The 15,103-nt window shown below is 44.7% G+C and overlaps 2 long non-coding RNA genes across 2 annotated transcripts; both read right to left on the reverse strand.

Moving 5' to 3' along the window:
* Nucleotides 1-385: 385 nt before the first annotated feature.
* Nucleotides 386-8,162, reverse strand: LOC119148925. The gene is made up of 3 exons (XR_005104536.1): nt 8,128-8,162; nt 6,783-6,907; nt 386-1,384 (listed from the first exon to the last, which is right to left on the reverse strand). It is a non-coding gene; the product is annotated as an uncharacterized LOC119148925 (long non-coding RNA).
* Nucleotides 8,163-8,419: 257 nt separating this feature from the next.
* LOC119148924 lies at nt 8,420-15,083 on the reverse strand. The gene is made up of 6 exons (XR_005104535.1): nt 15,062-15,083; nt 14,470-14,558; nt 13,924-14,033; nt 13,129-13,335; nt 12,645-12,774; nt 8,420-12,202 (listed from the first exon to the last, which is right to left on the reverse strand). It is a non-coding gene; the product is annotated as an uncharacterized LOC119148924 (long non-coding RNA).
* Between the last annotated feature and the right edge of the window lie 20 nt (nt 15,084-15,103).

A 15,103-nucleotide genomic window follows, 5' to 3' on the forward strand; every position in this document is an offset into this window, starting at 1 on the left:
TGATCATGGCCATGACTCCCTTAAAGATCTTTGTGAAACAAAGTTAGCATAAGTTAGCTGAAGCAGGCCTTGCAGCTATGCTGAGGCATGCTGATAAGGAAGCTGAGAAAAACACTGACCTTGTGCCTAATGTTGTAAATAACTTTGAGGAATTCGCGTAGACAAGAGAGGAAAAAAAAATATGTAGCTAGCTATCCGCAGAAACCGCAAGTAGGAGGACGTATGAAAATGTAACCCTTTAGAGCTTAGCCAATCAGCAGATGACTAGTAGGCATAATTAACTGGAACTGTATATAAGACATAATCGCGCCGTAATAAATCGAAGCTTGCTTTATCACTCATATTGAGTCGGCCGTGTGCTTCCCCTCGCTCGTCGCAGTTCAGAGCATTTTCTAATTTACTGATTTGTACCAGATTAGGATAGCTCCTTTTCCTTGCATTCACATCTCTGTGTGCACTCCAGTTTCCTACAGGAAATGCTAATGAGAGCATTTGCCACAGTACTGCATCCAGCCCTGGAGTCCTCAGCAAAGGAAACACATGGACCTGTTGCAGCAGGTCCAGAGGAGGCCACAAAAATGATCAGGGGGGTGGAAGACATCTCCTGTGAAGACAGGCTGAAAGTTGGGGTTGTTCAGCCTGGAGAAGGCTCCAGGGAAACCTTATTGCAGCCTTTCAGTACTTAAAGGGGGCTTCTAAGAAAGATGGGGACAGGCTTTTTAGGAGGACCTGTAGCAACAGGTCTCCACAGAGTACAGAGTTCAGACATCTCCCTCTGCATACCTGGAGCCACAGGCACTCGCAGCTCCAGGACTCGGCCATCAGGATTCACCACAACAGGAACTGGAGGGGAAATGGGAATCATCTGATGAGCAGCATGGCTCAGGGACCTCTCTCCACATGGGGTTATGGGCTGAAGCGTTCCAGGCTCTGAGCAGTCCTGGCATGATTCAACAAGTAATTTATACATTCCCTGGAACAGGTCATGCAATCACTGGTGAACCGAGAGTCACCTTGGAGCTCTCACAGCCATGTCCTCTTCTGGGGTGCAAGTCCACACACTTTACAATAAATCTCCTTCTCTGCTCCATGCATTGCTGCGTCCTCTCCAGAACTGTGTCCACATCCCACCCCCGCATCCGATACCTATCAGCAACTCCTTTTCTCGGTCTTCCCAAGAGCTGCATTACAGCCTCTTTTCCTGTTAACCAAGCCCAGCATGTTCCTGTGACTCCAGCTTAGTTGGTGTATCTCTAACATCATGCCATTGTAATTTCAGGGTGACTGGTGTTGCCGTTTCAAGGTAGCTTGGACATTTGGCCATTGCATTTTCACCGCCCTCCTCCTGCCTGCTTACCTGGGTGGCATCTGGCTTCCCAGAAATCTACAGAAAGGAAGCAGAGGTTAGCGTTTTATGAATAGTTTCAGTTGGAGGGGACCTTTAAATGTGATCTAGTCAACCCCCCCTGCAGTGGGCAGGGACATCTTCAACTAGATCAGGTTGCTCAGAGCCCCATCACACCTGACCTTCAACATTACCAGGGATGGGGCATCGACCACCTCCTACCAACACGGCAACCTGTTTCAGTGTTTCACTACCATCACCATCAAACATTTCTTCCTTATATCTAATCTGAATCTAGCCTCATTTAGTCTAAAAGCATTACCCCTTATCATTTAAATTCACTGCATGGTGTCTAAGAGATTTCCATGGACACACACTGAAAACCAGATTTGGCATAAACCGGGAAGTTTGGGTTTGGTTTTTTTTCTTGGGAACTTTTAAACTGATTTTTGGCTTTGCACTTGGTCTCTAAATTTATTCAAGAGGCTAATAGCTCTGAAGTAAGCAATATTTTTCTAAGTGGTACTGTAAAAATACTTTAGCTTAAGACAAACTGACCTTCGAAGCTTTCATTGAGAAGAAATTTCGGAGGGCATCTCAGCCTTAGCCTTGCTGCTCAACATCACCTTTCAGGCAGAATGCAACTATAAATGTCTCCTTTTATCTTCCTTTTGTAATAATTGTGTTCCTCATCACATTTCCAGATGAATTATTTGGCTGAAAGTGTTGTTTTGCTAGCTATATTCAAATGCTGCAGATTATGTGACTCCAAGGCCATGTATGCATGTGCTTTTTTAATTATTTTTCTCCATTTTTCAGAAAAAAAAGTAACGTCTTCTGGGTTCCCGACCATCTTTTCCTCCTTATTTTAGGAGGTGAGCTACTTCCCCCTGCCAGAGATCCCACGAACCAGTCCTTCTTGGCAGTGAAGATTCATTTCCAGAGCTAGTGGTGGGCTGCACTTCGCCTCTTCACACTTTGTGTGCAAGTCACACAACAGCTGCAGTGGGGTTACTGTTTCGGGTGTCTTTGCATTTAAGCAAACCTAAGGAAGAATATTGAAGTGTGAAATATCAGGATTTAGAGATCTTCCCTGCCTGTGACATGAGCTCATTAACAGGGACTTGACAGTGCAACGTTTCTCCTATACAGGAGGACCCTGACTCTTCATACCCTACATACATTTGCAGGGCTGGCAGTATATTCCAGGGTCTAGGGGGGCCTGTTACTGGCTGGGCTCCATTGAAGGAAAGTGGACGTTTATGGCTGGTGGCAAAAATCCCAGTCATGGCCACATGATGAGTATCTCCAAATGATCATGAACTATCCCGCATGCCAGAGGAATTTTTCATCATTTCTTGGTATGGAGACATCCAGACAGGACTGGCTTGGAAAACCTTATTAGGTCTCCCCTGACAGAGGACAGTGGACCTGAACCTGTTCAGGCACTGGGTGCTGCTGTGTCCAGAAGCAAGGGAGCCCCTGTCCCCACGGCTGGCAGCAGCTCGTGCCTGGGAAGCCCTGATTGCTCTCCCTTCGTTCTGCCAAGCCCTCACGTGCACAACAGCCTTGCACGCTACCCAATTGTGCCATTTAAGGGGTCTTCACAGGGTGTTGCTTGTGGTGTTGTGGCTGGTGGAGCCTTTGGTGTTGGTCGGAGAGTGAGGGAAGGGTACCTTGAGGGAAGGCTGTGATGGGGCTGATGGGGCTGCAGAGCCTGGGCCACCAACCAGACGTGGGGGCTCACGGATGGTGCGTGATGATGGGGTAGGGAAGACATCCCTGCCAGAATCAGAAGCATGTCAGATGCAACTTTAGGGAGCATCAATGCCTGCCTTGGAGCTAACCCCTTAAGCTCACGTGTCAGGACTCCACGATCCTGCCCTGCTGGGTCGTCTTTTCACATCCATACAGAAATGCACAAGCTCGGCTGATTCGGCTCTTTCGATTATTTAACGTTTACTGGGTCCGATCTGACTTCTCAGCAGCTTGGTTTGTAGAGCAGACTCTCTGCCTGCCACATCTCCCCTGCCTTCCTTCCCTGCCCACCCTCTCAGGTACAAAGCTGCCACGGCTGCACGTACCCAGAAACTCTCTGGGAAGCGCAGTGCCTCCTCTCTTCAGAGGGTTACTGACAATTCCCCCAAGCTCTTCCTTTGTATCCAACCCCACCCGAGAAATCCACAAGAAGTGGCTGACATTTATTCCGCGGAGTGTCACAAAGGGGACTGGTCCCTTTCTGTGTCTCTGGACATTCCGGGGTGCTGACCAGGGGTCTCACATGCTGTGAAATGTGCAGTGTGGCAGGTGGGACATCCACCCAAAACACTGGCAAGGCGGCAGAGTGGGACCTGAGAGAGAAAGTAGTCCCCAGGCGGGAAACTCAGCCCAGCCTCAGATCCTTCTCCAGCCCCCACAGGTAATCACAGCGCTGGAGAGGGCAAGAGGGAATCTGAGCATCCGTTAACCTGCAGAGTTTAGTCTCAGCCTGGGATGTCTCAGCTTGGAGTTGGAAAATTTTTTCCAGTCAATGTTCTGAATTTGCTTTCTCTCACCCTTGGTTTTTTTTCCTTTTTGTCTCGTATTTGCTTTCAGAATTCAGAAAGGCTCGTGGCAATTCAGGTAAAACACTGCACTTACTCACGTCTGTACTCAATGGCGTGAATTGCAGTGCAGCACCCTTTCCTTCTCTTCTCTTTAGAAAAGTGTTTAGAAAGCCCCAAATACCTGTTTTTTACAGATGACATCGTGGTTGATTGGGACACAGCCCATCCAAACTTGTCTATTGCTGGGGACAAGAAGAGTTTCACGTATCAATCACAGGTCCAGAAAGTGACTCTCCATGAGGGCAGTTTTGATTCCTCTGTCTGCGTGCTGGGCTCAGAAGGTTTCTCCTCCGGCAAGCATTACTGGGAGGTGGACGTGGGAAAATGCAGTGACTGGGACCTGGGAGTAGCCAGGAAATCCGCCCCAAGGAAAGGAAGAATAACTCTGTCACCTAAAGAAGGATTCTGGGCTCTGGGCTTAAGTGTTAAATTTTGCTGGGCAAGAACCAATCCATGGACACAGTTAGAGGTGCAGGAAAATCCCAGGAAAGTTGGGGTTTTCCTTAACTGTGAAGAGAAAACTCTGACTTTTTTCAATGTCACCAACATGTCTGTGATGTTCACGTTTCAAGACTGTGCATTCTCCGAAGCAGTTTATCCATTCTTTAAAAACTCACACAGAGAATCAACCATCAGGATTTGCTCAGTTGAAGAGGAATAATGTGTGTTTTAATGTAGTAATTTTGTTGCGACATGAAAGAGCATATTATTTTCTGAGACAAATTTAATGCTTAATTGCGATTTATGTATTACGTGTTCTTGACCACAATCTGTATTATGCATAGTGTAACACCTTTAGCTTAAAATATATTCCTTACCCCAGCCTTTTCTGCATGCATTTTGTCCAATACTTGCGGCATGAATGTAGACACGAGCTATCACGTGCCGTGGTTTTAGGAATCGTATGTTTAACTCAAGAACAGTTTCCGTAGTCTTTCCTTCTGAAAATCATGTCAGCCCTTATGATGCATTTCGGTCATCATCATTCTCTGAGGTTTAGTTCTGCCCTGCTGCACTGTGTAATTTGCATTTACATACAAAGCTCAACTTGACATCGTGAATTCAAATACACACACCTTGATAAATGCACAGCACCCCATAAAGGTAACCTCTCTTCATCACTCTTCTGGATGGAATTGTCAGAAATTTGGAGGAAAGGAAAAAAATTAATCCAGAGTAATTAAAAAGAGAGTAATGTGTCTATACTTCACTTCTTGAGTGGAGAACGTGCCATCTGTGCTTGAAGAAGAGTCTGAGAGGCAACGTAAATCAACGTACTGGGTTTGATGCTGGACAACCGGTGTCAGTAAAGATGTCCCAAACTGAAATATGACCAATGGTACTAGTCATGCCTAAAAATCTCTACGCCAGGGAAGCAAGAGATTGCTCAGGAAAAAGACCCCGAATCACTACTCAATGGGTTTCTTCCTCCTCTTAATTAATTCTGCCGTTTGTACTTCCAACCGAGCACATTTCCTTTTCTGTCCTTTTTTACAGGAACTCGGGATAAACCGCACATGGATGGATGAAGCAGCCTGTCGCTCATCGTGACCATAACACATTTTTGTTGTATTTGATCATTTGCAACCTTAGGTTCAAAGGATATCACCCTTGAAAGGTAGATCTGTGATGTCGTTTTACCAGCGAAAGACATTTTGTCTCCACCAATATCTAACATTGGACTATATATGATCCAGTACACAGGCCAACAGGGGCTGTTGTTTAACCCACCATGGTCCCTCAAAAGAGTAGAATTATCAATGCTAACTAACATTTCTGCAGTCCATAGAATAGCTCGTGCACCATTCCTGAAGTGCTCTTAAAAGTGATGGATGGCACGGCTGCATAAACAAACCCTCTTCCCCCCAAAACAAGCAAAAAGAGATGGGACTGGTATCCTGGGAACAGCATTGGGAGTTCTAAATAGCACAGACTCAGAAGTCTTCATGAACAAATTAGTTACAGTAACCAGTGATTTGCACAAATTTATAACATCCTTTATGATCTTCCCTTTTTGCTTTAGGAACTAATCAATGGCTTTTGTCGGACCTGTTGCCTCAGTGGGAGGGAACTGATCAAAAAGACCAGCAGTTGATGGTAGATGCACTTGGTGTAGTCCAAGGTAATGCTTCTTTCACTCTTTGTTGTACCCAAGCTCAAGTGTGGATACAACCGATGACAGCTGCAGTTACCAGAGAAGGTGGTGAAAGGTCCTTGCCCACTGCAATTTGAAAGGAAATCTGGGATAATGCAATTGAACTTGAAAAGAAATTCCTGTCCTGGTGGTATTTGTTCAGGTTCACCTGCGACTCCAGCAGCAACATGGCCTCTGACTATCCACAATGCTTCGGTACGTACCACATCCCCAGTCATTGCGTTAGGAATGAGCCACAAAGGAGCAGGGCTCTACCCACTCACGCACAGAGGATGGGCTCATTTGAAGTGGCAATAAATGGCAAAGCGATGATGTGAACACATGCGTGTCAATGCAAACACCCCTCCCCAAATCCGTCATAGGAACTGTTAGGACATTACCTGCCAACAGTACTGGCAGGTTGTGAGTGGGCTATTTGAGAATTCAACAAGCCCTTTTCAACTGGAAATTAGGAAGAGAATGCAGCCTCCTCAAGTTTAGTTCACCAAAAGCAAGAACAGCAGTCTACACCAGGTGTGGAAACACAACCAAGTCCACCCCGGGTGGAATTCTTTCACAAGCTACGTATCCTTCCCAGTTTTAGTTGGCATTGCTTAACGTCTGGCTCCATTGACAACTGTACCTGTAGCAAGAAAACAGCCTACTTCAGGATTAACAAAATTGAAATTGGACTTACCTTGACCCCATAGGAATCCACAATCACTGGCTGTGTGAGAATCCCCATTGCTTTCTCCACACCCATCCGCTGTTGCTCTTCTACCCGAGAACGTCTTGCGCGAGCCATACAGTGTCCCCACCAACCTGGAATGACACACATTTCTGAAGTCAGGGGTTCTGTTTCTCTGGAGTACAGGATCAGTGAAGTCTCCTGTACCTGTAACACGGTCTCTCTTTGCCATGACAGAGACACAACTGTTGCTGTTATTTTTTTGACTGAGAAATGTTTGCTTTGACTTTCTTTCTTCCTGGGAAAAGTCACAGCTCCCTAAAAATCAGAAACTCAGGCGCACACACACACCCCCCAACACACACACACACAAGAAGCACTCGAGAAAACAGGAGGGCAACAGCAGGAAAAGAATACAGTCCCGTTGCGATTACAGCACTGCACGGTCAAACTCCAAAGTCATTTAGGTCAGGAAACACATCTTCCATGGCCAACATGAATGAGGTGAGGTAGCTGGAGCCAGAGGTGCCGGTTTCTTTACTCGGACCGTGAAAGGAGCCTCATGGCTGGTTCAGATGAGGACATCTCTGCTTCTCTAGATTATTCCCGCCTCAGAAAGTGGAAGTAAAGGGAAAGACAAGTCAGTGGACGCTGAGGGGAGCAGGACTTTGCTGAACTGCAAAGCTCTATCAACATTTCAGCTGACTGAAGTACACGGCCCTGGCTTAGGCTTATTCCATACATTAAATGAGAAAAGGAGACATCCAAAGTGTACGGGACAAGGAAGAAAGCACACAGGCCTTATGGCTGATCTTATGCTGAGGAGCAGCCCCCGGTGAAACAGAGAATAGACTCTTAACATTTACGTTGACAACTGCTGCTTCTACTCCTCTTCTCACAGAAACCATTGTCAGTCAACTCAAGAGCTCTAGGCTTTATGAGAACAATCCTAGAGATACCGTTACTAATTAGAAAGAGAGATCTCTCTGCTTTTCGGGCCTGCCACATGCCTACACGTCAAGGCCTTGCCATGAGCCAGCGGTGCTGGCATTTGGTCTAACTGGCAGCGGAACGAGAGGATCGCTGTAGGTCCCTTCCAACTGGAATATTCCCACGTTTCACACAATAAACATTCAATAAATGTTTTCAGAAGGAACCTGGGGCTTTCAGTGAATACTCAAGCAACACACATTTGAGAGCCTCTAGGAATCGCCAAAAGTAAAAGCAAATTCACTTCCTGGTGCTAAAAGCCAAGAGAAAGCTTCCTACGAAAAGCACACAAACCCTGAGAAATAGACACAGAGGGAAATTATGAAGGCCCACAGATAAAATGGTCTTAGAGATCGACATTGACCTCCTCTGGGCCAGCAGCCTTTGCAAATGCTCTGAAATGCCTCTCAACGACAAGTCTAACAGTCACATCCCTTTAGAAAATCCTAACTCCACGCAACGTATCCCCCTCCTGCTCCTCTGGCGCTCTTATTTCTTCCTCAGTCCGCTGTCAAGGCTCAGGCAGCAGGGCGACAGGCAGTACTTCCAAGGGCCACCAAGCTTCGTTTAATCAGAAACTTTCAATGTATGGCACTCAGGCACAAGCATATGAGAAATTCTTGATAGAAAATGGCCACCAAAGCAAACTCTGGATAGCTGTTCTCTTACAGTTAGCAAAGTTTTCGATGTAGAGGAGGTTATCCTCACCTGCTTTCTCTTTTGGCGCAGGAGGTTGAACAGCTTGATTTACAACTAAGGCCTCAAAAAAATTCCTTCTTTCTTCCTTATTAGGCAACTGGATTTTGAAAACTGTATCATAATAGTCAACAAAGAATTCTTCTACCTGAAACATGAGGAGAAAAGACACACCAGCTGTAAGGCCACAGAAATTTATATTCTATTCCGAAAAGATGAGCACCTCTCTAAATTCAACTCAAGAACCATCTGGTAAGACAGACTGTTAAAAGTTGTCTTCTTGTCCTTAAAAGGCTAGGTGTTCCCAGGTTAGCACAGCAAATTAAATTACCTTCTCTAAGGAACACCTCTAGATTTAAAGCTCAGTGGAGGGACCGTGTGATACACTGATAAAGTGGTGGCATTCACCACCTCCAAGATTACTTATCTGTTATTTACCCAGCTTTCTGTCCTTCAGTTTGAAGCTTTATGGCAGCTATAGAGGGAACAAGCAGAGTTCAGCAGTCAAGGGCAGGCTTTTTGTTAAGGTGGTCATTTGGCATTTGTTTTCATGTTTTATTAATTCGCATGAGGTGCCTGAAGTTGCAGAATTCCAAGGTTTGCTTTGTTTTATCAATCTGTACTACCAAAAGGGACGGAAGGAATTTTAGTACTTATTTTAGAAGGAACTTATTAACAATCTAAAAACCTCTGTAGAATGTTAAGCTCTTTCAAAGCAGTTGATAAATGCATCTAGGTAAGCCCCTTCTCCTCCCCCGCAGTAACTGACAAAAAATAATCAGAGCAGCCACTTCGGGTTTTGAACACCTTCCTTAAATGCACACTCTCAGATGCCTAGAAAGCTAGGCATGTACTCTTACTGAGTGTTGTTAAGGAATACAAGGTAAAATTCATTTCCAAGTTACTTAAATGGAATTTATAAAGTTTTCAGCTCTATGGAGAAAGAAATTAAAATTTTTATTAAAGAATTTAAATTTGTAATTACATTGCATCACTAACAGTGTGATCACCTTCCTTTTCCAGTAAAAGTCTCTTTTTTCCCATTTACATTTCAAGCACCGTATATTCTTAATGAAGTACACACCTAACCATCTTGAAGTCACTGGAATGACTGCCTGAAGTAAGTTTATACAGCCGTCTAAGCAGCATGAGTGTGTGGCGAGGGAGAACAAGTTGGGACAAAATCAGTCTGTTGCCTCGGAAAACACTTGAGCCAAATGTTTTCAGCGTTGTTTTGTCTAAGCTAGGGTGCCTGAGGAATAACAGTAGGAATTTGCTTCAGAGTGCACAGTACTCCAATGCTTAAAGGATCGGTAAATTAACAGGAATCGTATAAAAAAGTAAGAAAAGTATTGAGAGAAATACCTCTTCTGGGAGATCTGCGTGACACACACCAGATGTTGCAAGCAGCAAAACTGGAGCAAATGCCGAAATGTTCCACAGTAGCATTGTAAAAGCAGCTTTCAATGGAGCTCCAACAGCCTCCCACCACAAATGGATATGTGGGATATAAATTGTACTTGGTGCTGTCATTTGAGCTTCTCGCACCAACTGGGAACATGAAAGCTTGGGGAGGAAAACCAGACCATGTAGAAGAGGCTAAGAAAGAATTACGTATCGGTCAAACTACCTTACGGAAAACAAGCATGTGAAGCCAAAAGATCAAACCAAACCAACAAAAGAACAACTCCTTCACAATAAGGTAACATTTTCACTCTGGCTCCAATACAGACATTTCTATGCAGGCAGAAGTAGACCTGAATCTCTCTTCATTTCCAAACCACTTAGGTGCAAGGTACCTCCTAAAAAGCCTCACAACTCAGCCGGTGTAGTGTTGTGCCTGGAAAAACGAGACTAACCCTTCAGCAAGATGCATTATTGGTCTGGATAAATGGCTACACGACTGAAACTCCACCATTTTCAGTTCAGAGGGGACACATAGCCAAGTCAGCCTGGAGCACAGCCTGCACAAAGAAAGACCTATGTGGAAAGAGGAGGGCTGATGTTGTAAAAGAAACCTGGTCACAATTCATAATTTCCAGGACATTTCAGAAGAGATGACCAGTCTTTAGCCTGCCTGAAGAGCTGAGTCACTCCCAGCCTCTCGTTACCAGAGGATCCATCAGACCAGATGACATGCTTTGGAAGACCACAAGCCATTGCCTCAATCGCAGAAGACAACGTGCATCTACTGCATGAGGGAAGTGGCAACAGTCCTTTCACATGACAAATCTCTCCGTGCACCCTTCCAGATTATCAAGATCCGGAGAGTTCCTGTCACAAGAAGGGATGCTCATGTGGGATATGTGGGCAGTGACTAGACGTGGCAGGTATACAACCATAGACGCAACCACCACATCACAAAAAAGGAATTGTCCCTCCTATGTGACAAATGTGCCTTCAGTCGTGTCATGTGCCTGTGCTTACTTGTGTACAGCTCTCAAATGCTGCTGCTTAAGGTCAAAATATGTTAATAGAGGGATGCCAAGCAACAAAATGGATTTCCTGCCTAAAAGCAAAAAGGAAAACACCACTAAATCTGTTTAGGTTTAATGTTCCCAGTTAAGAAAAACACAGCAGTAGTCTAGGACTAGTGAGTCAAAAATACACAGACCAACACATCTTCTAGATCAGGCTCCTCAAAGATCACCACAGGAAGAGATAATGGGAAAAAGAGAGGGGGTGAAATGAGCAGTCCCCCAGTGTCCCTGCTTTTATGTTGGTGGTGGCTTTCTGCCTCTGTTTTACCAACACAAACCATCTACCAGTTCTGCTGGGAGTAATACTGGTAGGATATTCTTCAGAGATTAGCACCATAACTATTTACGGATCTCCATTAATCAGGAATTGAGTGAGCTGCTCCATTAATTTGTTCTCAACAAATGACAGATTCAGTCTTGGAAGGGCTGCCGCAGTCAGGAGCGTGAGCTCACATATGCTGTGCAAGCCCAGTCCCGAACGATACACTCCTAAAACATTCAGATCTCATGTGCAAGTGTGCAGTGTGATCCACAAACACATCAATTCAGAGACTATGGTTAAAAGTCACAATAGCTAAGCCAGGATTTAGCTTCAGCCACTTGTGCTGTGGTCCTGACAGGCTTCAGGCAGCAATTAGAAGCACTGATGTAAAAACACCCTTCTCCCCCCATTTCAGTATTGAGGTGCCTCATACATTCAACCTTAGATCCACCTCTACCAATGATAAATACAATGTTAGCTACTGTCCAAAACAGGGTGCTCAAGTAGAGAATGCAGAGCTCCCTACTGCGTACTGCGGGTCACTCTCAGCTTCCAGCCAGCGCTGTACACGTACGTTATAAAATCCTACTGTCACTAGGGCTGAGAAGTCTGAGTGTGTTGATTGCACAAATCCAAAGGTTTTGCTTTGGCAGAATTTTAAGGAAGTCCGTGGTGGTGTTGTACCTTGCCGTTGGTCCTTCTTTAGCACAAGCTCGGCGTGGGGAAAGACTCCCTGCAAGGCCTGCAAAATTCTTGCTGGTGTCTTCTCAAGCAGTGGGTTTACAACAGGTGACCACGCTCGCCCAGGTGAAACCACAGCCCTCTGTGAATCTGGAACAGTTTTCTGCACAGCCAGGACAAAACTCTTTGCTGTTACGTTAACAGAAGCAATATCCAACTGCAGTTTCTCCCTGGTTTTGTATATCTGAGGATAGTGGTGAGGCAAAGCACAGCTGGCAGCTTCAGCACATAAGGATTTAATAACAGCACCGACCATATTCCTAAAAAACAAACCAAGAATCAAATGTTAGGTCCATCTTAGGCAACACAGAAGTCGAGGCCAAGGTTTCTAAAGTACAGCACTGAAAGATTTTGCACGCAACCAAAAATTTAACAGGATAAGAGAGAACTGAAAAAGAGTTACGGCACTGCAGAGCAGTTTTGTTACATGGCTCGCAGCCTGACATCCTGCACTTACGAAGCAGCCTCCCAGTTAAAACTTTGCTGCCGAGGAAGATGCCCAAACCCCACCTGACGTCCTGAGAGATTAAAAGAAACTGAAAAGAAGCATCAAACTTTCCTTTCTCCCAAGATGTGCCAGCTGCCTCCCTGCCTCCCTCTGCAGCAAGGCACAAGAGCTTAGGAACTGCCTGGAGCAAGACCAGATGCTTTAGGACTCAGTCACATGCAGTTTTCTGTTTCCCACTCTGTTTTCCAACTTACCAACACATTGTTCAGCTTCTGCATCCAGAAATGTGACTGGTGGCTTAGGGGTCCAGTCTCGGGTGTGAATCTTGAAAATCCCTTTCCTAGCCCGCAAAGTGGTTGCATTTTAGCCCGTCCCAAGAGTTCTCTTTAAAACAAAATTAAAAAAAAAAAATCACAACCCCCACCCCAAACCCTCACACTAATACAAACACTTTTCTTATCTGCTAAACTTGTCAGTATTTGAAAGTTCAGTTGAGACGCTCTTTGCTTTTTGAAGCAGGAAACACAATCATTCCCAACTTGTTACATTAAACTCTTTCTGGGGGGCTGCAGTGTGAGAAAAGGCATTTATAGATTCCATAAAACAAGGATTAGACCTAATGAGGAACAAGATGTAGCTGAAAAAACTTACGGAAAACAACTTATCTGTAACCAGATATTTTTCGTCAGAGAAAATTCTCTCCTATTTAGCAAAATGCTGAACACTGCCCATCCTCACCTCTGACTTAGCAAGACTTTCAGTTCGGTATTTCCTGGCACACAGGTTAACGATGGCAGATTTCTAGAATTCTTCCCCAGTAAGGAATCAGTGTTAGATCTGCCTCTCCTGTTGCTGAAAGCAGATCAAAACTGGAGACAACCATCATTTATGTCAGATACACTCTTCAGTGCGCTTTCACCTTCAATCCAATCCAAGCATTTCACCCTTTTTCCAAAAAGAAAAAGAAATATCAGTCATAGCCAGAGAAAAAACACAAAAGCAGGGTTCCTGTTCTGCGTGCTATCTCCCCACCATCACCACTCTACCCCACCCATCCCCTACCCCAATATTTTTTGGTGGTTACAGGTTGTTATATACTTGTTTTTTTCATTTCTTAGCTATTGCCATTGAACCAACAGCTTCCCGAGCCCTGCACCTGTGCAGTGTGCAAGTCCCTGTTAATAAGTTCCAGTAATAATGTCAGATCTCAAAAAACTTAGAGGCATCCCTTGGGATTCCCAGCCTGGGAACGGTCCAACACAGACACTTCCACTGCCCATTCCTGAACCAAGAACTGAGAGCAAGAGCACTTCAAGAAGAAGCAAACGTGAACTTTCATGAATATTCACACACTCATTCTTTCTTCAACATCTCTGTGACTAGCAGCATGCCATTTTCTGGGATGGTCACTGTGAAATCACAACTAATTCTAGAACCACCTGTTAAAATCATCCTCATCATATCTGTTCAGCACCACAACTGCCCTCCCCAGTACAATGCAATCTCTCCAGATTTTGCCCTATTGTAGAATACCAATTTCAACTTGAACTGCTCTGTGATACTGTGTTGATACGTCGTTTGGTTGTAAAGACGGACTTTGCCACGTTAGCATGAAAGTGGGGTTTAAGTTCTGACCTCTTCATCTGGCAAAACAAAGAGGAGCTCTTGATCAAAGTGCCCGGGTTTTCGTAAAGCAGGATCTACAGCATCCAGCCCATCAGTGGCCCCAATGACCACAGTGTCTCCTCTGCTCCCTACGCCATCTATATGTGCCAGGAACATAGATATGATCGAGCTAACAGAAAAAAAGTAATTGTCATTCACTGGTTTAGAACACTGTGTTACATTCCACATGACCTTCTCCAATGATCGCTCAAACAGGACAAGCTTTTATTCATGAGATGCCGCTTAGTGAAACATTCACTTTAAGACATAAAGAAACAGAGAAGGTAACACAGACCTTGTGCTGATATCAAGCGTAGGGAATTGTTTTCAACTGTTGTTTAAAAATCACTTGAAGTTTGTGATCTTTTCACAAAGATCAAGTAACCTCTACGTAGATACAAGAGAATGTACTACCTGTGAATTTGGTCTTGTTCACTGGATCGCACGGGAGCAATACCATCTCTCTCATCCAGGAACATAAGTGAAGGTTGCATCTGGTAGGCCTAGAATGAAAACACAGGTATGTTGACAGAAGTAAACCAGCGCTATTTTAAAGTGAAAATGCACGAAAAACATTATGGTTGGAAAGTTACTGGAACTCAAGTTTTCAGACTAGCATCAGGCATTCAATTACTGGTTCTGGAGGCAAGCTTGCATTGAGAATTTAAATGACCATGCTTTCAGCCTGCATCTCCTTCCCTCTCATCTAAAGCCACTGGTTCTTGCCTCCTGAAACCTTTTTTGTGGCTGTTTGGGGTTTTGTTTTGAGTTGGTGATGGGGTTTGCTTTGCAACTTTTTCTCATTTGTTTTACTAATCTTTCCCAACCCATCTCAAGATGTCAAGCCCCTAAACAATCTGCTGAAAAAGGAAACACTGGCAATCCCGTTTCAGTGGAAGAAACTGACAAAATAGCAAAAACCAAGAGTGAGTTCTTCTTAAAAATACTGACCGCAGAAAATCACAGTTACAATTCGGACAGAACACATGGCATGTTTCAACTTTACCTGATCAAATAATAAACGAAGCTGACGTTCAGATTCCCCTGC

Source organism: Falco rusticolus, chromosome 5, assembly GCF_015220075.1.
Source record: "Falco rusticolus isolate bFalRus1 chromosome 5, bFalRus1.pri, whole genome shotgun sequence".
NCBI lineage: Eukaryota > Metazoa > Chordata > Aves > Falconiformes > Falconidae > Falco > Falco rusticolus.